The following is a 10,063-nucleotide window of genomic DNA, read 5'->3' on the forward strand; positions in this document are numbered from 1 at the left end:
TTAATGCGTGTATTGTACATTCTGTGTGGGCGTAGATTTGTATAAATAATGTGTTTTCTCCTAATACTTCCCTGAAAAAGCTTTTATAGTGTTACGGAGACAGTAGCAGTGAGAAAGTGGCATTGTCAACATTTGCCTCGACATTTGAGCCTGTACCTATTTTTTGGAGCAAAAAGGAGCAGTGTTTCATAAATCTTGGTAAGGACACGGAGACAGCGACAGGTCAGCAGATGCTGTGAGCACTGTATCGCTTACTGCTTAATGAAGAAAAGCAGCACTGGCTTGTGGCTCCCCATGTTTCCTGACTTGCCATATTTTCAAACATGAGGAGGAATCTCATTTGTCAGTCAGAGAGAATGCACCTTACCGCCTTCTCCACACCGTATGAGACATACGTATTTCCACTGACCGAATAGTTGTTCATGAAATGATACCGTACTCACAAAAAATAAAATTTGATGAATGATGAATTCATTTGCACATGTGAAGCCCTTTGAGACTTGTCTGTGATTTAGGGCTATACAAATAAACTTGACATGAAATAAACCCCAGTATCTCACACAATGTCACCTCCTGTTGAGTGCCTGAATCAGTGCAGTACTAGAATTAAGAACAGTGACCCCCAGCTATAATTTGTTTCAACTGTAGTGCCTCCACTGTACTGTATTTTCCGCACTATAAGGCGTACCGGATTATAAGGCGCACCTTCAATGAATGGCCCATTTTAAAACTTTGTCCATATAAAAGATATATACATTTGGCCCGCGGGCCGGACTTTGGACACGCCGGCTGTAGTGGCTCAATATTGGTCCATATATGAGGTGCACATGATTATAAGGCGCACTGTCGGCTTTTGAGAAAATTGGAGCTTTTTAGGTGCGCCTTATAGTGCGGAATATACGGTATGTTGGATTTTTAAGCAATTGTTTTTAACCAATACAGGCAACACGCAGTATTTAATCTTAATATTGAATCATAGGGAAGAAGTCAAAAGTGTTTTTAGACTTGAGGGAGTGCTAAAACAGGAAGACGTAAACACAGCTTGGAAAGGCAAAAGTTACTTGCACTTACACAGAGCTCAGCTTCGCCCACACTCAAGCTCATGAAAGCTCTAATAGAGCTGCCATGCAGGGGCCTTCCTGCAGCTGATAACCCCGCACTGGCCCCTGTATACTACCTACCCGGGAGAGAGGCCATTAGCCTGGCTGCAGCTCCTTCCTGGATAAGATGTAGCTTACCAGCCTCTGAGCCACCGGGTAACTTTTTATTGTCTTTTTAAAACTTTACGAGGCGATTGCATAGGAGGGGCTGTATATGCAGAACAGAGTCTGCATTACAATACATGGGTACGCTCAGCTTGCTACCAGAACTTCCTGCCCACTGGCAGTCAGGGTGAGCTCTGGTGGACGAGAACAATGCCAAAAAAGCAGTCATAAAAATAAAATACCATGGTCTTGATACCACCAAGAACACATATATGCACATGCAAACGCACACATACACACACGCACGCACGCACACACACACACTACTGGTTGACTGTACCTATCCAGGCCCATTATCTAAGAAACAATGCATAGGCTGACTCTGCAAAAGCATTCAAAAATACACACAAGAAACAGTGCCACTGACCAAACAGTAGGCACCTCAGCATTCAATGAGGGTCCAAACAGCTTTCACATAGCACCACAACCAAAATAAGTTATAATAATAAGACAGGAAGACAAAAACAAAGTAGATACTGTGCCTCAAAACATCTGCTGAGTCAGTGCATACAGAACTTGCAGTCACCGGGCTCTGAAAACAGATCACCTTACACAGTGCCCCCGAAACACAGTTGGCTCAAGTACAAGATTTCTCACTGAGAATTTTATCATCCCTCCCCAATCAGACTTTATGTTATCAATCACAGCCACAATGACTAGACCTGGGAAACACAATAATAGATGACAACTCAATAGGGTAAAGGTCGTTATCAGTTTGAACTATTCCAGAATTTTTTTTTTACAGTAAAAGTCATTAACATCAATACACTGTATCTACAGCATGTGTGTATATAAATGTCAGCTACTCTTTATGTATCGACATAAGTAACTGGACAGGTTGACATGAATAAAGAACATGCACTTGGTTAAACAATGTGTCCGTAAACCACACCATTAATTTTGCACTGCATTCTAAAAGTGGAAATTTGTCCCTTTAAACCACAGGTGTCAAACTCGAGGCCCGGGGGCCAGATACGGCCCGCCACATCATTTTATGTGGCCCGCGAAGACAAATTGTGCATCAAATTCGTGTCATTACGAAAATTGCAAATTGTCTTCACTTTTAATACTATCTTCTTTTTTTTAAATATTTGACCAGTTTGTACTCCTCTGATTTGAAAACAAGTTATTTGTCCGTTTGTTTTGTAGCTTTTACTGTATATAATATGAGGTGCTCATACATTTATTTGGGTTGTCAGTCATACTGGCCCTCCGAAAAAAGCTATGACTACAATGCGGCCCGCGAAAAAAAATGAGTTTGACACCCCTGCTTTAAACTAACAGAAGTCGATATAGCTGTACAGAAGTCAATCCTTTGGAGATCCTCTAAAAGACTTATCCTACTTATTGGCTCTGCAGCACAATGAAGTAGCGGTTAGCAATCTGCCGCACAGTCAAGAGTTTTTTTTTTTTTTTTCTCAAAACAATGCGAGTTAATTGAAGACTCTTAATCGTCCATCGGTGTGAATGTGGGCCTGAATGGTCATTTGTCTGTGTCATGTCTGTGATTAAGTGGTAACCAGTCCAGTATGAGCAGTATTCCAACTCTTGCTCAAAGTCAGCAGGGATAGGCTCTAGTTCACCTGCAATCCTAACGAAGACAATGGTATATAATATGGATGCCTAAAATCTTCATGGATGCCCATGCAGCCATATTGTAATATAATCTCTGCATTAAGACAGTAACATTTTGTCATTCAATCAACACATTCAAAAAAAGGTACTATTCCCACACAAGAGGCTGCTCTCTTGCCATGTTTTTTTTGTTAGTTAGTAGTAGTACTACGGCATCATCTGTTTTATTTCTTCTGAAGTACATTTTCAACAACAACAATGACAACAAGAACAGATAGCCGAGAGATCCCACCTGATAAATGTTCTAGAGATTTTGCCCACCATTCACCGCCCTTTTAGTACAAAAGTGCAGTGCCCTGAAGACTTGGAAACTCCTGTAATGTCAACATGACTCCAAAAATGCTGATGAGATGACCCGGTGGCTCATGGTTTAGAACTTCACACATCTTTAGTGAAAATTCAAACGAGACATGAATTGGAACATTTATGGGTGCACACATTCTTAAAGGTCACTGTCTTTGTACTCTTCCTCCTGTTCGCAAAGGCGAACATTTATGATGCTCTATATTCTTCCTTAAATCAGTCTCCGAAGACCCTTAAGTACGATGCTGCATATGCATTAATATAAAGTGAGTAAAAAAGTGATGCCGTCTAGTTGAGAGAAAAAAATAGAGACTGGTAGGGAGCAGATGGCCAATAGTGGTCAGCTGGTAAGAAACAAGTGGGTCAGGCCTCTCCTCCACTTCCATCCGAACATTCATCCATTATGCAAGAGTGCAGCCACTATCAGTTGCCCCAACATGCTTCTTTTGCTTTATCTGAAGGTCCCAATAACCATTCAAATGTGTTTAACTCCAGTAGCTGGATCATGGCACTCCTCCCCACAGTATAGTGACAATTTGAAAATGACACCTATCATCCTTATCTGATAGTAAGGGAAATGGCAGTTCAGAAAGGGCTTATCCTGTAAAAATGTTCAAATGTAGAAATAATTCAGTTCATCCAAGTGTACTTGCTCTTCTAATTTGCCTATAGGACCCTGAGTGTGCACCATATTGAATTTTCCACCAGTATGACGTTCCGGAAAAAGGTCCCCCCCCCCCCCCCCCCTCAAGGTTTATTCATTTATTGATTGCCACTGAAGGGGGTGGGCTGCATCATTCATAGAGAGTGACAAATATTTATTGCGGCCATATGGTCTGTAATCTGGAGTATACAAAAGCTTTTTTGGAAGATGATAGAGACAAGAATTCATTTAATTCAACTGAATTGATTTGCTTCTACTGAGACATTTAAAGCACAGGCAGTGCAATTAGAGACACCATACGGATTATTACAGCGCTTTCCTGAGGCGCATTCACTTCAAAAACACGCTGACCGCGCACTTGTCTGATCAATTAAATTTGAGCTCTATAAGTGCTAAGTGCTCACTCTCTGGCAATGCAGAAAAGACCCCAGTATGCTACTTGGAGTGAGCTAAGACAAGAGGAAAACAGGAGGAAAGATGGAGGCATATGTTGGCAGAGAGCGAGAGAGACAGCGAGAGAGCAAGCGAGAGAGAGAACGGGAGAGAGAGAGCGATCAAAGGGAAGGGTAAGTTGCAAGGGGAGCAAAAGCTTCTTGTCTCGGAACAACTGCAATCACAGCCCCTGCCAAAACCCTCCGGAATCATCCAGCGGCCTGACAGAAATGTCTCAACAGGCGTTAAAGTGCTCAGAGCGGACTTACAGTTTGTGAAGTATGCTGTGAGTGAGGGTAAAGCAACTTTTTATTTGAATAAAGTATAACTTGTGGCATATTCTACTCAATCAGGGTTTAAATACAAATAATCGAAATATCACACAGCTGTCAGTATTGCATTACATCACCACCCTGGACTACACAGTCTTAATGCAACGTCAGTGGAAACAGTATACTGCATCTCATTACATGTGAACAGGAGTACGTGCCCAAGGAGTTGATGCACCATCATAATGAATCAATCAATAGCACTAATGATGCCAGCACTTTCAGCACACATTGACAAATACCATTACCAGAAACTGCTTGGGGTCCTTCATTTCAAAACATCAGGCTGTCTGTCCAGCCCAGCCTTCCCTCCTGTTGTTACCCTGAGGCATACACAAACACACACACACACATACACGCACGCACAGGTTGACACGCATACAACCCATCTGTTCAACTCCCCAGACCTTGCATCTGGCCTGACATGAACCATAACTTGCTACGTAAACATAAGCGCACACTGTGAAGTGTCACAGCAAACTGAGCTGGGTCATACCATTGAGGCAGCATCAGAGTTGCAGGAAGCTCAAAACACGCAGAAGCAAAAAACAAAATCTAATCTGCCTTTGAAAGGGCTTTTTAAAAGAAATGGAAAGAAGACATGAGTCGCATCATCAAAGTTGCAATCATGTTGTTTTGACTGCGAGGAGCTTGTGCTGTTGCTCGGCAAACCAAGTGCAAAAAAAAAAAAAACATTTAAAACACAAGGCATCCTTCACTTACAGATAAGTGACAAGCATTAACAAGAACTGAATGGCCTCTGTGTGTGATCTTGTACGTGAATCGTCTCTTGAGTTACATAACCTGGAATCATCCCATTATCACGGGAGTTCAGCTGCTCGCCATGTGGCCTCTCCAGTATCTGTTCCGTTGACGTGATGCATGTGACACATTGATGACAATTAAACATAGAGCAGGCAGGGGACATCTGGCATGGTGGGGATGTTGCAAGCATGATGCAATGTTGACCCTTCAGTGTCAAAACACACATTTCTGTCACATGCAGCATGTGTACGCTTGCGGAAAATATCAAATCAACACTGGTGAAGGCAGATGGATGATACGCATGGAGGAACAAATAAAGTGAATCAATGGTGCAATTTCATTATTGGGGATGTGTGTTTAACTGTTAGCTGTTTTATTTTTGATGTGAATTTTAATGGCAACTTTTAAAAGCAACTTTTTAGGAGTGCTCTGAAGCCCTCCAGTGTCACATCAAGCAGAATATCAATTCCGAGTGGAATGCAAGAGGGAAGTTTTGCAATGTGGTTCAGGAGCTCAACTTCCCATAGCTGACAACTTTGTAAAAACTAATTGAGATGACAGAACCTCTGCCATTTGCAGTCAATTTTACCTCGTTTTAGTACACGTCAACTTCACACATCATACAGTTGACCAAAATGTTCAATTAAATCAATTAGACTGCAATTCGCTGGCAACCACGACACATTTTAAGCCAATGTACTGTATTGTCTACTTATAAAATGTGTCTGAGTCCACGTGATTTTATCTTATGCAACCACTTGACAAAATAAAATTAAATAGAGAGAGAGAGAGAGAGAGAGAGAGAGAGAGAGAGAGAGAGAGAGAGAGAGAGAGAGAGAGAGAGAGAAAAGAGAGAAACGAGAGAAAAGAGATGAGAAAGAGAGAGACACACACACACGCGCACGCACGCACGCACACACACACACGCACACACGCGCACGCACACACACACACACACAGGTAGCCCTTGGCCCCAGATGTTAATGACTCCATTGAGAGCGCAATAGGACTCCTGCCGATGTGATATCTTCATTGTCGGACAGACAATGGTCTCCACATCCTGACAGCCAGCCTCCTTCCCATGTTGCCTCACATACCCTTTGTGTGTGTGCGTGCATGTGTGTGCGTGTGCGTGCGTGCGTGTGTGTGCGTGTGTGTGTGTGCATGTGTGTTTGTTAAAATAGTTGTGCATGAAAGCTGATTTTCAACTGGGCATCATGCGGTGAAATTCTCCGTTAACCTTCCTCGATCTAATATAATCTACTCTGGAAATTCACATACAAGGATTATGTCTGATTTTAGAGGTCTTTGAATTTGACTTGATAAAATACAAATGTAAGTAAATAGAATTTCAATTGGATTATCCCAAACTACACCCAATCCAAATGTCAACCTAAAGCTAACACCCATATAACAGAGTCCACTGTTTATATTCTATATCCATTTCTTAACTTTGTATAGCACTTGTCCTAATTATGGTGGTGGGTGAGCTAAAGCATTACATTTTGGCAAGAAGCAGGCTACGCCCAAGATTGGTTAACAGCCAACACAGGGTACATATAGGATAAATAAACAATGATTGACACATATAGACAATTTAGTTTTCAATGAAACCAACATGAAGAGGGAAGCCAAAATATTCAGGGAAAACCCGCACAAGCACGGCAAGAACATGGACACGCTACAAAGGACTGCCTGATATTGTACCAATTTGAGACCTCTCATCTAATATTTCACTGACATGCCATTTATTCTAGACTGTATATCACTGCTATTCAATTAGCAGCCTGCGGGCCTAATGCGGCCCAGAACCCACCCCAGCCTGTGGTCCAACCTCCCTGAATTGAATTGCATTCAAGAGATGCAAGAGTATGTCAGTTCACAAGATTTTAAAAATTCCCAATGTTTTATACCATAAATGCAACACTCGCATAGTTTACCCACATTGCTGATGGTGTTGTTTTGAGGTGTGGCTAAAAACAGGAGTAGCGGCAAGATACACACGTCATTTTGGAAAATTGAAACATAAAATTGACAATGAAAACCATCGACTCACTAATGTCCATTGGCTGGCTACATTTGACCCAAATGAAATCCTAATTGAACAGCTCTGCATAATTTTGTCATTGATCCATTGACAAAAATATGGAAAAAAACAACAACTAATGATGGGGAATAAAAACATGTGGTTCATGTCACACAGGAAATATAATGTAAATTCCCATAAAATTAAGACAGTCTTCCTCCTGACTCCCATAAACACACGCCCCCCACCCCCTCCCAGGCTGTCTGTTAGTTAACAGGCACTGGCACCATTCGGCTTGTAAAAAAGACTCCCCCAATTCAAGCCACCACTTTTTTTTTTCTTTAAGTAAAAAAAAAAAACTCCTTGCCGTCCATGAGTGGACGCCTGCCTCCACCTCAATAATTACAATAATCACTCAAGCAAAGCTAATACTTACCTCATTAAGGCAAAACACCAGAGGGGGACAACCGGTCGTTAAATTATGAATTTAAAAGTGTAAGATTTAGGCGGACCTATAATGCAATTTATCATTACATACGATATTTGGCTGAAAGCAATATTACTGGGTTGATTGAAAGCTGCAGGATAAATCTATGATTACCATTCTTTCAACATGCCTAAAAGCTGCAAGCATCTGCACAATAAGTAAACTGTTGACGCAAAACAAAAGCGCATAAAAGTTCGCAGAAATTCAAATGTATGATTAACATCATATCACAGTCGCTTAAGAAGAAACGCTGGCGAGTAACCAGTTACGATCTCCAAGAAAGCTCCACTATTGTGAATTTAGACTATTTTAGACTCCTGAGTTGCTTTCTCTCCAACCAACTGCTGCTGACCGCACTGCGCTTTGTTTACACTGCGCTATGAATGGAGATAAAGTTGCACCACAATGAACCACCGAAAAAGAGCATTTGCAAAAACAGTACTCAAATAAAATTAAATGCTATGTATGTCAAAATTTCAGAATGGAAGCACAACAATGGACACTCGCACAACACTGCCTTCCTCGTCACCATCAGCATGATATAACATAACATGAATAAAAACTTACATTATTCTGCCTCCGCGGATTGTAGTAGCGATGATGTGCGTTAGACTGATAGACCCCAATAGCCCTCTCCTCTTCTTCCCCGCAACAGCGAATTTGTTTCTCGTATGTTTCTTTAGTTAAAAATCATTCTACATCCTCGTCAATGTCACGCCGTCTTCTCTTTCCTCCTTTATTTTTTTCTCATCTGCTATAAAATGTCCGGACGATGCAGAAAAATCACGCCTTCTGATCCTGTCATTTAGTTTCTACGGAGGAACTCGACTGTGCGCGCAACTCCCTCCCAAGGCTTTGTAACAGGAAACCAGAGGAGGAAGGAGGAGGAGGAGAAAATGGGAAGAAAAAAAGGAAAGAAAATAGAGTGCGATTTTATATTCCAGAGTCTTGAAGGAGTTTAAAACCCCGTCTCTCTAGAAGTTCCAGGGCCGATGCACACGTTGAACTGAAGTAGACGTTATGTTGAATGCGTCGCTGTGACAGACTGCTGAAAAAAAATGTGTGCGCAAGTGGTAATGCGTGCGAGCGCGCTCTCGTGCGTGAGTGTGTGCGCGGTGCAGCGTGCGCTTGTGCAGCACGCATCGCAGCAGGACTTGGATTTTTTTTTTTTTTTTCAAAAGCAGACAAATGGATCCCCGCCCATGTGCTTCTCTGAACAAGGACCCCAACACAGACGAGAGGGGCCCCAAGCGGTCATTAGCTGCCCGCTGAAGCCCACTTCCTTTGTGTGTGTAAAGTGAAGTCTTGTTCAGGAGGCGCTCCCCAACCTGGAGTATGACCTTTTTATTTTAACACGTCGCCGGTCCATTTAACCGAGCTCTAAATGAGCAATTGGCAGTGGTAGAAAGTTGGTACTCCAGTTGAAAGGGAAGATTGTGAGACATTTACCCCCCCTTTCCATTTTTTTTTTAAACACATGCATTTACATCATACATTCTGTATGATCCTTTTGTCAGTCACCCCAAGACCAATTTACGGAATTTTGCTATGGCTCAATTTTGGTTGAATTCGTTCGTTCGAAATTTCAATCAAATTTCGTGATGTTCTATCTGAGTGGCCCATTTAACATCAGCCTAAGAAACTGTATGGTGATTAACCTAACATATAGAGCACCTCCAGTATTTGACAATGGGATAGACCAGGAGAAAACCCACACATATGCAAACTTCTCATGGTCAGATTCCAACCATGGACCCTTGTTCTTCGGCAGAGCTAAAATAATAATAATAATAATAATAGTGTACTGGAACATGGTATCCAACTTTTTGACATGGTTCCATTGGGACCAAAGGGTAAGATATTTTATGATATGGAAGTTGTACATATAGACACATTGAACATGAGATTTTTTTTATCACCTTAGAGTGTAATTGAAAAAACATAACCACATCATGAATGAAATATTATAATTTGCACTTGTGTTTACTTGCAATCCAGTGTCTCAACAGAATTTTGCTGAAGCTCAGAAATCGACTCACTAGTGATTTGCTTTCACAATGTCTGCAGTCTGCAGAGTAAATCTATGATGCATCATATTTACCACAAAATTAAATTCAACATATGTCGAACAATAATATCCACACATTAGAGACTTTT

The 10,063-nt window shown here is 41.5% G+C and overlaps 1 protein-coding gene across 2 annotated transcripts in view; it reads right to left on the reverse strand.

Moving 5' to 3' along the window:
* The window catches only part of sema4c (sema domain, immunoglobulin domain (Ig), transmembrane domain (TM) and short cytoplasmic domain, (semaphorin) 4C), a 71,783-nt gene extending 62,792 nt beyond the window's left edge, over nucleotides 1–8,991 (reverse strand). For both annotated transcript variants that reach the window (XM_061278708.1, XM_061278707.1), the window contains exon 1: nucleotides 8,474–8,991. The gene's annotated coding sequence lies outside the window, so the exon portion shown is untranslated. The remainder of the gene's footprint in view (nucleotides 1–8,473) is intronic.
* Nucleotides 8,992–10,063: the final 1,072 nt, after the last annotated feature.

Source organism: Syngnathus typhle, linkage group LG5 (genome assembly GCF_033458585.1).
Source record: "Syngnathus typhle isolate RoL2023-S1 ecotype Sweden linkage group LG5, RoL_Styp_1.0, whole genome shotgun sequence".
In the NCBI taxonomy this organism is placed as follows: Eukaryota; Metazoa; Chordata; class Actinopteri; order Syngnathiformes; family Syngnathidae; genus Syngnathus; species Syngnathus typhle.